Below are 15,630 nucleotides of genomic sequence, written 5' to 3'. Positions count from 1 at the left end.
CCTTCACTCATTAACATAAAGTAGAGGAAGTTACTGGCTGTGGGTGGGGGGGGTCTGTGTTACTATTTAGGGACGGGAGGGATATATAATCTACTGGAGAGAAAAAAATGCTGGATCTGGAATGGAAGAACCTGAGTTCAAATTCTGCCTCTGAGATCCCCAATTTCTGTGATCTTGACCAAGCCATGGATCTCAGTGTCCTTTTCTTTTCTTAAAATTGTATCTTTATTTTATTCCAATAGCAAATTTACATAAAAGTTTTCCAAACTTACATGATTCATGTTGTCTCCCTCCCTCTTCCATCCCCCCCTCCCGGAGTTGACCAGCCATTCCACCAGTTCTACATGTATTATCTCAGTGTCCTTTTCTGTAAAAAAGCAAGAATTGGTCCTTTCCTCCTCATTAGCCTATGCATTGAAATAATCAACTAGGACTTATTGGCTAAAAGGATGAATTACAAACGAGCTCTTAATATACATCCCACCCTAAGGACACAAAGACAAATGGAAATAACTCAAGGAGCTCATTCATAGTCATTGCTCTTCACAGTCCTCATTTTGAAACCAGCTAGAGAGCACAGTGGCTCCAGTGTCAAGCCTGGAGTCCAGGAAATCTGGGTTCAAATCAGGCCTTAGACACCGGCCAAGGCACTTACCCCCATTTGCCGAGCTCTTGTCTCTTCTGTTTTAGAATGGAAGCAAAGACAGAAAGAGGTTCAAATACTCACACACAGAGGAAGGAAAAGCTCAGCTAGAAAGGGGGGGCTCTAAAAAAGCTTCTTTTCTTTCTCAAACCCAGGAAACCTTTTTTTGCATTTGCCGTGGGGTGGTTCCTTGGATGGCACCCATGAGACAGGAATCATTCCAGAAGCCAAGGGACCCTGAGCTCTTCCTAGAAGACCCAGGAACATTTCATCAGGACTGGCCTCAGCCTTAGGACTTGCACCCCACCAGGGCTTCACAAGATATTCTGGCTGGAAAAAGAGACGGTGAAAGAGCAGGAAAAGGTAATGGTTTTGGAATCAAAGATCTGGCTTCGAATCGGTTTCATCTGAAAATTAAGGGATCGGAGACCCAATCCAGCTCTCTGATCCTGTGACCTCTTTAAGGCTTCATTTTCCTCCCGAGGGGGCTGGACTAGATGGTCGCTAAGGCTGCTTTCATCTCTACACATCTAGGATTGTATAAATGGAGATTTTGAACCTTTGACTTCATTCCCCAGAAGTCCCTGGTATTTCCCAGAATTCCCTATAATCTCTCCTGCGTCTTCCCGTTGGTGAGATCCCGATTGGTATTTAACTGTAGCATCAGCAGTGATGGTGGTAAGGTGGGGGAAATTTGAAAATGGCCAACCAGCCCTGGGCACGTGATTTTTATTTTGTATCCTCTTTATTCCTTGATTTCTAATGATCCTTAATAAGCCTCATAAAATATATTTATTATTAGAGATATAAATTTAATTTTTACAGGATCCTGGGTTCAAGTAGGTCACCGGGGGTGGGTCAGTTACTGTTTATCTCCAGGCTCCAATTTCATCCCTGAGAAAAGGATGCGGGTTGGGTTTGATGGCCTCCAAGACCCTCGCCATAATCCATCAGTGATTGTTTGACCTTTAAGAGCCTCAGTTGCCTATCTGGGAAATGGGAAGAACACTGGTTCTACAGACATTGCAGAGCTGCTCCGAAGGAAGCGATCCATAAAGCTGAAGTGACTATAGAAATGTGTGCTGTTCTCATGGTGACCCACATCCTCCTGGGAGGGAGGGAGAAGGAGAAAAGCAGGAACAGGAAGCGAGCCCCGGGTCAGGTTCTGGGCAGTCAGCCGTGGCAGGATGGGTGTGTTCCATGGGCCGGTTCTGCCCCGTGACTCGGGATTAAAAGAGTTCCGGAACCAGCATCCCAGCTGGGCTTCCCCATTGACCCTCCGCGGGGATGCAGCACAGGCTCGCCTTTTACAGGGATTCCTGTCAGGGTATGGGGACGGGGTTTGGGTCCGAATCCCCTGGAGCAAGAAGGCCAGGAGGGGGAATGTCCAGAAGGAGGCTCTAGAGGGGAGAGTAGCCTCAGAGCCCCGCCAAAGATGCTCCTTTGCCCAGAGTCCTTCATGCTATAGATCTGGGCACTGGAGGATCCGTGCTCGTTGTCCTGGCAACAGAGCCGGCCCGCTGACCCCAGCCAAGGAAGGAAGCCAAGGCCAGAGTCCTGGGGCGGAGCAGGCTTGACCCTGCTGAGGAAAGCCTTGGAGGACCCATCCCACAGCGGGTCACTGAGGGGGAGAAAACAACCCTGACTTCTTCTCAGTCACCCTGCCCGGGTTTTAGTTAATGAGGGAAAAATGATGCCTCTCCCAACGCCCACGTAGGAATTCTTTTTTTTCCCCCGCCTTATTCACGTTGTTTGGAATTTGTTCCATGGGAAGTAAATATGTGTGTACATGCATGCATAGCCCAGGCTGTGTCCATTCCAACATACGTGTACATCTAAAACCCGGATCAGTCACAAAACATCAGAATTACCCCGTGTTTACACGTAGTTTTCTACATGTCGACATGCTGGCTCTCCTGACGGATGTCCGGGAGCTCCTCTAAGGCAGGGACTGCTCCGCTCCTGTTTTTGTTAGTCCTTTGGCAGCACTTGTTATGAACGGAATAACGAGGTCAATTACGCTTCTCTGGTTTTACCCAGAACTTAATGATGGGAAATCAGTGGTGCTAATTAGATTAGAAATAGACAGAAACATACAAGAATAATTGCAGGACATCTACAAAGGGTCGGGATCAAGCGGCCACATCCACATGGAAGCCGAAATGGTGTGTGGAGGTGAAGTGACAGCAGAATTGACATAGCAGGCAAACAATTAGGAAGGCAGACCCGATATTTATCCAATCCAATCCAAATATATATACTTATATAAGTAGATAGAGATAGAGAAATAGAGAGACACACACACATAAATACATATTAGACACTTAATAAATGCCTGTTAATTAATCAACTGAGCACAGAATCATTGCTGAATAATAATAATATATAATAACATTAATATATTATATAATATGATATACTATATAATTATATACTGATAATAAAATAATATGCCATATACTAATATACTATAATAATATATAATACACTATATACTATAATAATATACAATAATAAAAATAATATATTATATACTATATAATTATATACTCTAGTAATATATGAATATACTACATACTATATACTAATATACTATAATAAAATTATATACTATATACTTATATACTGTAATAATATACTATTACTTATATACTTTAATAACCTATTAATATACTATATACTTATATACTATAATAAAATAATAATATACTATATTAATACTAATATACTATGTATGCTATACATACTATTTATAATATACTATATAATAAATATATAACTATATATTATGAACATAATATACATAATATAAAATACAAAATATAATATAGAATAACAATAAAACTGAAAGAGATTCCAAAAGGCATCTAGTCCAACACCCCTCATTTTTCAGATGAAGAAACTGAGATCTATGGAGGTAAAATGACTTATCCAAGGCCACACAGGTAAGTAAGCATCAGAGGGGCAAGATTTGAACCTAGGGCCTTTGACTCCAGAGCCAGACAAATTTGTGCTTTCCCATGCTCATAGGAAAACTATAGCCACATTAAAATCTCACTATGTGGGTTCTATTGTATCCTCCTGGGTTTAACACAGTGCTTTGCACATAGTGAGAGATTAATGAAGGTTTTTCCCCCTTTCATTCCTTCATTCATTGACATTCTCAGGCTCATAGGATTCAGAGCTCTGGCCCCTTCATTTTTTCTTTAACCTTTACCTCCAGTCTTAGAGCCTTAGAGCTAAGTATTGGTTCCAAGAGAGGAGAGCAGTCAAGGCTAGGCAATGGGGGTTCGGTTTGAGCCCAGGACCTCCTGTCTCCAGGGCCTGGCACCCTCATTTTACACACAAGAAAAAAAGTCTGGGGATGGGAAGTGACTTGGCCAAAGTCATACCATTGGTAAGTGTCCGAGGGAAGATTTGAACCCATGCCCTTTGGGCCTCTGAGTCCAGTGTTGTTTCCACAGTCTTCTAGCTCAGTGGCACAGCTTCTGCCATTCGCCTCCTTCGGGCTCTAACGTGAAGCACTTACCTAAGGGACTTGAAGCATCCCTTCTGGAGCCCGGGCTGCCCAGGCCCTGGTGTCCAACGCCGGGTTCCCAGGCTGGTCTCAACCATCTTCACGGGCCTAACAACGTGCAGCACTTCTAGGGCAGTATACTTGCTGATTGCTTCCTTATCTATTACTCACAACAACCAGCTAAGACACTGCCAAAGAAACACTCACAGCTGGCCAGCCGACCTTGCCACGATCTGACTTCTCATCTTCTTGGGGTCTAAACACAAGGAGAAAAGGAGAAATTTCCCAATTTTCCAGCAGAGGCTGGAGAGGAGCGATGAGAAAGGCAGGAAGGGGCACGACCCAGTGAGACGTCAGGGAGGAGGAGTCTACAATACAGAAGGGAGAAATCAGTCCTGGATTTAAAAAATCAGAAGATAAAATCTAAATTAGAAAGAAAAAAGGAAACCAGGCAGCATTCTGATCAGAATGGAAACTCCAGGAGGGCAAGCCTTTCTTTTCCTAGTTCCTGGCATTCTATCATCCAGTCTTTATATTCCTTTCCACCCTGGTCCCTAATTATCTTTTTTTTTCCTCTTTTAATTCTTACTTTCTGTCTTAGTAACAACTCTAAAACAGAAGGGTGAAGGATTAGGCAAACAGGGTTAAATGACTTGCCCAGAGTCATAACAGCTAGGAAGTGTATGAAGCTAGATTTGAATCCAGATCCTCCCTGCCCCCCAACTCCAAGCCTGGTGCTCCATCCACAGTGCCAGCTAGCTGCCCTCCCTAATTATCTGTCCTATTTTTGTTTTGTTTTTTACCTTACTTCTTCCCCCATGCATTCTCTGATCCCGAGTCACTGACCTCCTTGCTGTTCCTCCAACAAGACACTCTTATCTCCCAATTCTGGGGATTTTCACTGGCCATCCCTCAAATCTGCAGTTCTCTACCTCCTGCTTCCTTTGAGTCTCAGCTACAATCCCACTTTCTGCAGGAAGTCTTTCTCCCCTATTACGAGTGCCTTCCTTCTGGGACTCTGTTTGTACCCAATTGCTTTGCAATTGTCTCTTTCATTTGGAAGGTTGGCTCTTTGAAGGCAGTGATTATTTCATATTTTTATCTTTTGCATGTATACCTTAGGTGATTAATAAATATTTACAGAAGGGGCAGCTAGGTGGCTTAATAGAGCCAGACCTAGAGTTGGGGGAATCTGAGTTCAAAACTGACCTCAGACACTTTCTGGCTGTGTGACCCTGGGCAAGCCGAACCCTCACTGCTCTTCTGATTGATTCTCTGAAAGAGGTAAGGGCTTTAAAAAAAAAAGTTTACTGATTATATAAATTCCCTTTTCCCTCAAAGACTCTCTGGATCTCAGGTCTAGGAGGTAGTTTAGAACCCAATCAGGCTATTCCACACCTGAATGAAAATTTTCTCTGCTCACATACCCTACAAGTGGTCCTCTAGTCTTCCCCATCCTAGGCACATTAAAACAAAACAAAACAAAAAAGCAAATCCTCACGTTCTGATTTAAAATCAATATGAAGTAGTGGTTCCAAGGCAGAAGAGTTAGGTCTAGGCAAATGGGGTTAAGTGATTTGCCCAGAGACATACAGCTAGAAAGTTTTCTGAGGTCACATTTGAACCCAGAATTTCCTGACTTTAGTTCTGGTTCTCTATTCATTGAGCCACTCAGCTGTTCCCTTACACACTTCTGAAAAGTAGTTTTTAAAAAAATAGCAATCTTTTATAGTAGAGACTAAATAATCCTGCTGTTGGGTTGCTGTCTAGACGATGAGGAAGTGCTAATAAATAATCATAAAGACAAGTGGCCCCAGTCAAGTCACTTCAACAAGTCAGCAGCTCCTTGGGATTCTAAGTTACAGGGGAAGTTCTGATCTGTTTTGAGAGAGGAAGTTTCCTTACTCAGAGTTCCTTCTGCAAATTAAATCACCGATTGGGTTAAAAAAAAAAAAGAACCACACCAAAAATAACTCCCCAGTGCTTTACAGTTTACTACAAGCTTACATCAAACACTCTAAGTAGGATGGGCACCATTTTACAAATGGGGAAACTGAGGCTCAGCCCGATGATGTGACTTGCTCATAATTCCAAATATAGTAGGGATTTGAACCTAGGATCTGCTAGAGTGAGAGGTCCGAGTTCCAGAGCCCAGATCTTTTCTCTTTCCATCCTTGGATTTTGAAATGACAATAACACTTGATATTTACATAATTTTTAATTAAAAATGTTAAATTATAAATTAAATTTTAAAACAGAAAAATAATTTTTTAAATTTACATTTATATTATAGTTTACATACTTTTCTATTTTAAAATATATTTCTATTTAAAATAAAACTATTTTTTAAATGTATATTTTAAATTTAAATGCCCTTTTAAAAAACCCTCACCTTTTTGTCTTGGAATCAATATTGTGTATTCGTTCCAAAGCAGAATAGTGGTAAGGGCTAGGCAATGGGGGTGAAGTGACTTGCCCAGGGTCACACAGCTAGGAAGTGTCTGAGGCTAAATCTTTTTTTTTTTTTAAACCCTTACCTTCCATCTTGGAGTCAATACTGTGTATTGGCTCCAAGGCAGAAGAGTGGTAAGGGCTAGGCAATGGGGGTCAAGTGACTTGTCCAGGGTCACACAGCTAGGAAGTGGCTGAGGCCAGATTTGAACCTAGGACCTCCCATCTCTAGGTCTGGTTCTCAATCCATTGAGCTACCCCAGCTGCCCCCCTGAGGCTAAATCTTAACCCAACTCCATCTCCAGGTCTTGCTCTCTGTCTACTGAGCCACCCATCTGCTTCCCATTTACATATTTTAAGGGACATGAAACATTTTCCAGCTATTGTTTTGATTGGTCTTCCTAGCAGTCCCATGGGAGGGATACACTTATACGAATCTCTTCATCAAATTTAAGTGACTTGACCAGAGTTGCAAGGCTAGTAGATGTTAAAGCCAGACTAAATTTGAGTGCCTGTGCAAAGGTGACAAACAAGGGGGACAATAGAGCCTCTTTCTCAGCTAGAGAAGAAGTACCCAGGGTGCCCCTCCATTCTAGCCTAGAAGGCACAGTTCAAAGGAGGGATGAGAGCTAACAAAATCTGCAAGCAAAGAGGCAAAGGTCCATTCTCGATCTCCCCAGCAGGGACCTGCGTTGATGTTTACCAACTCTCTGTCCCTTCCGTCGCTCTGCTGGGGAACAAGAAGGAATTCTGCACCGACTACCAAAAAGAAAAAAGGGCTCCCAGGAGTCAATCAACGACATCCTCTTCTCTCTCATTCCTTCCTACACCCTCTGCAGATGTGCTGTACCTGGATCAAAAGTGCCCTTTCTTTAAAAGTACTCAGTACTAACTTCCCAGCTAGGGGGACGAGAATCAAACCCAGAACGCCACCAGACTTTCTCTCCAAGGCATATTCTTCAGGACTAGACAGCCCAAGACCACAAAGACCCACCACCTTCCCCCATCTAAGCAGGAACCCCCCAAAGGCTAGTTTTCCTCCTTGTCCTTTGCTCCCAAACCATGACCCCCAGCAGCCCAGGAAGGTAAGTCCTTTTCTGAGGCAGTGGGCTTCCTGGGGCAGGGGTAGCTTGTTTACTTCCCCTTCCCATTTTCTCTCTGTTTCCTCATCATCTAGCATAGCTCCTTGCACACAGACTTGGAAACTGGGAGAGGAACTGCGGATTTCACTGGTACAATGACCGTCCAGGTGAGGAAACTCCTGCTCTCAAGATAGGCTGTCACCTCTGAAAGGTAGAGTCTTAGAGCATTGTCAAGATCACGGAGTGGTTAAGTGATTTGTCCAGGATTACATACTTAATGTGTGACAAAGACAGAGGCAGAGGCAGGACTTGAACCCAGTTCTTCCTTAGCTTTGAGACAAACTATCTAGTGTTATATAAATGTAAACTATCATTGTTATATAATAATATTTATTATAATATGCTATATTATATCATACTATAATCATATGTTACATTATATTAATTATAATATATTATAATTATAACAAACAACCATATAATATCAATGATAGTATATATTAATTATAATATATTATAATAAATAACCATTATAATATTGAATATATCAATGACATATTAATAATATATTATAATTATAATAATCAGTATAATATATATCAGTGATATGTACTAATGATAATACATTATAATTATAATAAATAATCATTATATAACATCAATGCTATATTATCCACATATAATATACAGTAATTATATTACATATATACATATTACATAACAAATATACAATTATATTATATAACATATAGTGTATATTATATAATTATATTATATAATAAGTATGTACTATATCAACATATAGAATACTTATATAATATATTATAATTGTATCATTTATGCAATATTGTTATTATATTATATATGCTATATATATTATATAATATATTGTATGAGACTGCCTTGCACTTTGTAAACGCTAAATTATCAACCTGCATTTATTAGGTGCCAACTATATGCCTGACACAATGATGGGGATATAAAGACACTCAAAAAATGCATTATGTCATAGGTAGTGAAATATGTGTTCTATATCCCATGATTGGGGGCACTGATTCCCGGGTGTGAAGATTGGATTTGGCTCTCCCCTGATTGTAACAATGAAGGTACTTAGCTCTTCCTTGATTGTGAAGATTAAATTGTAATCCTTGTCTATTTTAGATTGAATCCCCAAAGTGTAAAGCACGGTATTTAAAGTTGAGTGGGAAGATCTGCCCATGTTAGATCTGATCTCAAAGGTGTAAATATCCCACTTAATCATTTAGTGGGAGGTCTGTGACCCACCTGTGCAATAGTGGGTAATGAATCGAAATTGACTAACTGCCTTCTGGGCAGTCCTAGAGCAGAGCATCAGCTGTGATTGGTAGACAAGGAATTAGGGGAAGTGATGCAAGAAAAAAGGTCTTTAAAAGAAAGAGACAAGGGCCTGAAAAGGGTTCTTCTGGGAGTTTGAAAGAGATACACTCGGAGTGGAGCCTCCTGTAAGAAGCAGTTCTGGAGTTGAGGCAGATAAAGAATCTGCTGATTGAACTGACACATGGTGAGTGTAAAGACCGACTTCCTTTCCTTGGTCTTTCTGGAGACATGAGCCTCCAGAAGAGGCCCATCAGCCGGAGACTCCTTTCCCCTGGCTAGGGCCTTAGAATTCCTACCTGGCTCAGAGGAAGCCGGAGTGCTCTCTCTCTGTCTCTCTCTCTCTCCCTCTCTCTCTCTCTCTCTCTCTCTTTCTCTTTCTCTCTCTCTCTCTCTCTCTGTCCCTCTCCTTCTCTCTCTCTCTGTCCCTCTCCTTCTCTCTCTCGCTGTCTCTCTCTCCCTCCTTCTCTCTCTCTGTCTCTGTCTCTCTATGTCTCTCTCTCCTTTCCCCCCCTCTTTCTCTCTTCCTTAATATTTTCCCTCTATTGTAAAATAAACTACCATAAATTCCATTCTGACTTTAGTAATTCATTTTTGGGATTTAGTAATTAAATCCCTGGCGACCAATTAAATATACCCAGTCCAACCATAAATTTAACACAGGGAAATCAGAGAAGGCTTCTAAATGAGACAGCATTTAAGCTAAGCCCTGAAGGGCTCTGGGAGGGGCACAGATTAGAGAGGAGAGTATTCCAGGTTTGGAGAAAAGCATGTGCCAAGTCATGGAGATGGGAAAATAAAGACTAACAGGGGACCACTAGGTGGCTCAGTGGATAGAGTGTCAGGTGTGGAATCTGGAGGTCCTGGTTTCACATCTGACCCCAGTCACTCTCTAGCTGTGTGACCCTGGGCAAGTCACCTAACTCCCATTGCTTAGCCTTTACCGCTCTTCTGTTTTGGAACCAATACACAGTATTGATTTTAAGGCGGAAAGTAAAGGTTAAATAAAAAAGAGCTTATCTTTGGTATTGACTCTAAGCTAGAAAGCCAATTTACTGTGATCACCAGGAATAATAGTAACTAACCTTTGCCAGGACTTTTCCCATAGCTTACCTCGTTGGAGGCCCCCCCCCCCAGTTACCAAGAATGTTACCTTGCAGGAGCCCCACATGCTGGTCCTGAGTTAAGGACCTCAGAGGAGAGAGCGGAGCGCTCGCTGGACTTCCATGGGCTCGACCTCTGGGCGAGGAAAGGCAGGGAAAAGGAGCAGCTCGTGAGGTCTTGAGTCTAAAGAAGGATGAAAAGAGAAGATCAGAGAGAGACAAGAGAACAGCGGAAGGATGGGAGTGGAGGCCGAGCTGGAAGAGAGGAGGGCAGGAAATGCAACCTAAACCAGCTCCAGGAGGCTGGAGCCTGGTGCAGTGGGCAGCCCCTGGGGTCGACACCCAGTTCTGTTACTCGCTGGCAATGGCACTGTGTGACTCCCTCCCTCTGGGTCTCTGTCCTCATTTATCCAACAGTGGGGTTGGGTCCCAAGACCTCTCTCAGGCTGATCCCAGGGTCCACACATTCCCATCTGGACGTTCACAGTTGGGAATTCATTCCCCGATGACTAATCAATGAACAGGGCCACTTCCTACAAAATACCAGACCAAAGAAAAATTGTGCAGATCCTAGTTTTAAAGACAATGAGGCTGTCACCCTTGGGCTTTCTGGATCTCTGAAATACAAGGCTTCAAGGAGGAAATCAGGAACGAATTCTGCCTTTCCAATGAAAGCATCCAATCAAATGCCAGGGCATATGCATTCTCCTTCCATAACCATCCCCTTTCATGAAAAAAAAATTATAGAGCTAACCTTTATGTAGGTGTGTAAAGCACTTAACAAATACTCATTTATTCCTCATCACCCCCACTTTACAGCTGAGGAAATGGAGGAAACAAAGGAAAAATGACCTGTCCAGGATCACACAGCCAGACAATATTTTAGGCTGGATTGGAATCCGGGTCTTCCTACCTTCAGACGCAGTGCTTTGTCTACTGCTCCATCTATCTAAGATCACAGGAAAAGAAGTAGGCTTAGCTCTTAATATCTATAGATAAAGATCTATTTTTTTAAACTGAAGATGTAGCCATGATTTCAATCATGACATTAATATGAATTCACTTTGCTGGGCTGCCCTGACCTAATTTTTTATTTTTATTTTTAAACTTAATTAAATTTTTTTCTGAGGTTTTTTGATTCTTGTTCTCTCCCTCCCCTCTTCCCTCCCCCCTCCTGGAGTTGACAAGCCATTCCACTGGGTTATACAGGTATTATTACTCAGAACCCGGTTCCATATTAATCATTTTTGTAATAGACAGACCTATCATTGTGTCAGTGCTGGGAACTTCCAGTGTCAAAACTCCCTCTGCTGATCAACTAACAACTCATCTCTAACTGGTAGCCGCAGAGATGCTGGAGGGCCTTGATAAGCCACCATGTTCCAGAGGCAGAGTGACCCTAAACTCCAAGGCCACCTCTCTTTCCACTAACCACGGGCTCTCTCGTGAATTATGTAGGCAGATTAGGGATAAAGGAAAAAAGGCCTTTCAAGTGCAGGATTCAGAGTATTACCGCCACAGGGCTAAGTGACAGCCGCTTCTGTCCCGAAGACTCTGTTAATCCATAAAGGGCTTTGAAGGTGGGCCAGTCCACGCTCAACACCGAAGACCCACAGAACTAGGAGAAAAATTACAAGCCACTTTTCCACCAATGTGGATTGAAGATAAAGATGAACTTGACTTTGATGCCAATGGGGAGATGGATACAAGAGCCACTAAGAGAAACAGGAGCATTTTCTATTTACTGGGGACATTGGAATTCACTTAAGAGTCCCTCAGAACTTCCTAGAGCAACAGAATACCTTTTAGCCAGATCAGTGGGGCTTCCTGGTTTCTGCCCAAGGCACCACCGCTTCCCTGTGTCATCACTCCCCATATCCGGTCTGTTACCAAATCAAATTCCTTCCCTTCAACATCTCTTGCCTATCTCCCTTCCTCTCCACTCATAGAGCCACCACTCTAACTCTGGGTCAAGCCCTCATTGTCTCTCCATTGCAGCAGTCTCTTAACTGCCTCATGTCTCTCCTTTTATCTCATCCACGACCACATAACAAAGTGATTTTCCCAAAGTGTAGGTCTCCCAATGTCATTCCCCTACTCAGTAAATTCTGGGGGCTCCCTATTGCCTATAGGATTAAATAGAACCTTCTTTGTTTGGCATCGAAAGCTCCTTGCAACCTTGGAACAGTTAGATGGTACAGCGGATGAGAGCACAAGTCTTAGAATCAAGAAGGCTCATCTTACTGGCTGTGTGACCCTGGGCAAGTCTTTTCACTCTGTTTGCCTCAGTTTCCTCATGTGTAAAATAAGCTGGAGAAGGAAATGGCAAACCACAACAGCATCTTTAACAAGAAAACCCCAAGATGGAGTCATGATGAGTTGGAATCAACTGAATCATTTCCTATCTTGTCATTCTTATAATTATATTCTTCCATACATTCAGCGGTCCACCCAAATTGGTCTCCTTGCTGATCCTTACAAACTGTGCTCCATCTTCCATCTCCAAGCCTTTGCACCGGTGGCCCTCCATGCCCAAAATGTTCTCCCTCCTTAATTTTGACGCCACAAATTCCTAGTTTTTTCAACCAAAATGAAATCTTATTAAAGCATGTCCTTTGTTATCTAAGCCACCCTGGGAAGTAGGGGCTTTATTTTCCCCATTTTGTAGATGGTGAAACTGAGGCAAACAGATTAAATGACTTGCCCAGGATCACACTGTTATGCCCAAAATGTTCTTCCTCCTTAATTTTGACGCCAAAAATTCCTAGTTTTTTCAACCAAAATGAAATCTTATTAAAGCACGTCCTTTGTTATCTCAGCCAACCTAGGAAGTGTAGGGGGCTTTATTTCCCCCATTTTGTAGATAGTGAAACTGAGGCAAACAGATTAAATGACTTGCCCAGGATCACACCGTTAATAAGCGTCTGGGTCAGGATTTGATCTTGGGTTTTCTTGATTCCAGACCCAGCACTCTACAGGGCAAATAAAACCAAAGATGAAGGTCACTCCCCTTTGAAGAGTTTATATTCTAATAGAGGGGATACCCCCACCGCACATAGGTATATACAAAAAAACCAGATAAAACTAGATATTTTTATCTAAAAACAGATAAGGTGATTCTAGGAGGGAAGGCACTAGGAGCTGAGTTGGCAGGTAGAGGGGATTGCATCAAAATAGATGTGGTGGGGTTTTTTTCCTGCTATGAGAGACATCTATGTTTCTCCTGGACACTTTAATAAGATTTCATTTGGCTGAAGAAAACCAGGGACTCCAGGAGGCAAAAGTAAGGAGGAGGAACATTCTAGGCAAGAGGAATCACCAGCTCAATGGTATAAAGATGGGAGATGGAACAGAGTTTGTAAGAATCTGCAAAGAGGTAGGACTTGAACTCAGGTCTTTCTGGCTATGAGATCAGCTCTCTATCCACTGTTCTGTGCTGCCTCTCAGATAATTAATAAGTGATGGCCAAATTGGGCTTTTAGATTTTCAGAATCAAAGATCTAGAACAAAAAAGGACCTCAGAGGGCATCTGGTCCAATCAGATTTTACAGAAGAGGAACCTGAGACCTAAGGAAGCTATGGGACTTCCCAAGATCATACAGGCAGCATCATCTTAAGATTCTCATAAAAGGCAGTTAGGTGGGTTGGTGGCAAGAGAGCCAGGTGTGGAGATGGGAGGTCCTGGGTTTAAATCTGATTTCAGACATTTCCTAGCTGTGTGACCCTGGGCAAGTCACTTACCCCCATTGACTAGCCCAGATCGCTCTTCTGCCTTGGAACAGATATTTAGTATTGATTCTAAGATAGAAGATAAAGGTTAAAAAAAGAGAGCGAGTCCCATAACAATGCAGTTACCCCATGCACGTAGAGAAGTTAGCTCTGCTGTTCATCCTCATTAAAAAAAAAAAAGTCACTTTCCTGCAGGAAATTTACAATTTGAATTTTGATTTAAAAAAAAAAAACTCCAAATGTCTAATTGGCCTTATTCTACTGGGAAACGTAACAGCTCTCTCTGAGTATTTTCTGGCTACAGTGAAGTATGTTTTACACTAACTGGGGGGGGGAGGAAAGGGGGGAGCAGGTTATAGGGAACACTGGGAACATGTGTTTCTATCTTCCACACACTCATCTCATCGCTCTCAAAGGAAACATCTGATGCATTCCCTAACCCCGGTTGACAGCGTTCCTTTGAAGTTTCAAAATGACATTTGAAAGAGTGAATGGCTTTTTTTTTTTCCCCTCTGAGCCTGTATCTGTTTCATCCAATGAACAGGTCTGGATGCAGGCAAGGTGGTAAGGGCTGCAAGGATGAAAAGAACCACTTGAGATCTGAAGAGGGAATTAATGTCTTGTTTAAAGGCGGATTATGGCAGAGAGGGGGGAAAAAGAAGCTTGCCTTTGGAGAGGCTGGAAATCCAGGTTCTGCAGAACAAACAGTCGGGAGCGGCATGCTGGGAATGATGGACTCTCCTGTCAAACCAGAAATAATAGAGAATTTAGAATTGAGTTTGGGTTTTTTAAATCTTATTTGACAATTATAATTCATTATTTAAAAATTTCTTATAATGAAAAGTAGGAAGAAAGGATCTGGAATGGGACCATGTTTGAATTCCAGCTCTGCTACTTATTATCCATGTGATCTAGGACTCAGTTTCCTCATCTGCAAAATGAGAGAGTTGGACTAATTGACATCTAAGGGCCCTTCTAGTTCTAAGTCTATGTACAGTCCTGTGAATTAGTGCTCCCTGAGATAGATGAAGAAACACATTTCCCTCCTTGTGGATATCAAAGGCTGCCTACTTTGTCACAGACATAGTTGTTTTGGTTTTACAGAACTGTTTTTCTTTGTTATTGGGTATGATTTAATTCCTAGAGAGGGAAAGAAGGATTTATTATGTGTCTACTATATGCCAGGCACTATGCTAAGTGCTTTACAAATATTTCATTTGAGAGGTTTTGCAATCGTTTGCATTTTACATTTGAGGAAACTAAGGCAAACAGTGGGTGACTTGCCCAGGATCATATAGCGGGTAAATGTCTGCATCCAAATTTGAACTAAAAACTTCCTGACTTTAGGACCAGAACACTATCTACGGTGCTACTTCACTTCCTCTACAAGTTACGGGTAGGGGTAGAGAATATGTAAACTGAAATGGCTATTACAAAAACTAAACAGATCAATAAAACTTATTGTAAAAAGTTTAAAAAACTACCTGGGGTCTTTTGATTTGATGGCTAGATTCCATGGAGGGGAAACTTTGTTAAGTATTTATTTAATTTTCAATTTGCTTTACTGTGATTTGCATTTTAATTTTTTTTAATGATGGTTTTCCTAAATAGAGAAGTCTTTCTGTTGTGTTCTGAGTTATTGTCTTTCCTCTAGAAAGTTTGGATAAGGAGGAAAAGCCACACAGGATTTATCTGGTTAGAAAGTCTCATTTCTAGTCTGGCATATAAAAAGTGTCTGGGGGCTCAGAGCTT

The 15,630-nt window shown here is 41.9% G+C and overlaps 1 long non-coding RNA gene and 1 other non-coding gene across 2 annotated transcripts in view; both read right to left on the bottom strand.

Moving 5' to 3' along the window:
* Nucleotides 1–4,264: 4,264 nt before the first annotated feature.
* MIR34A (microRNA mir-34a) lies at nt 4,265–4,375 on the bottom strand. The gene has a single exon (NR_032156.1). It is a non-coding gene; the product is annotated as a microRNA mir-34a (primary transcript).
* Nucleotides 4,376–10,339: 5,964 nt separating this feature from the next.
* The window catches only part of LOC103097022 (uncharacterized), a 36,803-nt gene continuing 31,512 nt past the window's right edge, over nt 10,340–15,630 (bottom strand). The window contains exon 3 of the long non-coding RNA XR_008911573.1: nt 10,340–14,619. This is a non-coding gene — a long non-coding RNA (uncharacterized LOC103097022). The remainder of the gene's footprint in view (nt 14,620–15,630) is intronic.

Source organism: Monodelphis domestica, chromosome 4 (genome assembly GCF_027887165.1).
Source record: "Monodelphis domestica isolate mMonDom1 chromosome 4, mMonDom1.pri, whole genome shotgun sequence".
Lineage (NCBI taxonomy): Eukaryota > Metazoa > Chordata > Mammalia > Didelphimorphia > Didelphidae > Monodelphis > Monodelphis domestica.
The sequence above is the reverse complement of the archived record's forward strand: the minus strand, read 5'-3'. Positions and strand labels throughout refer to the sequence as shown.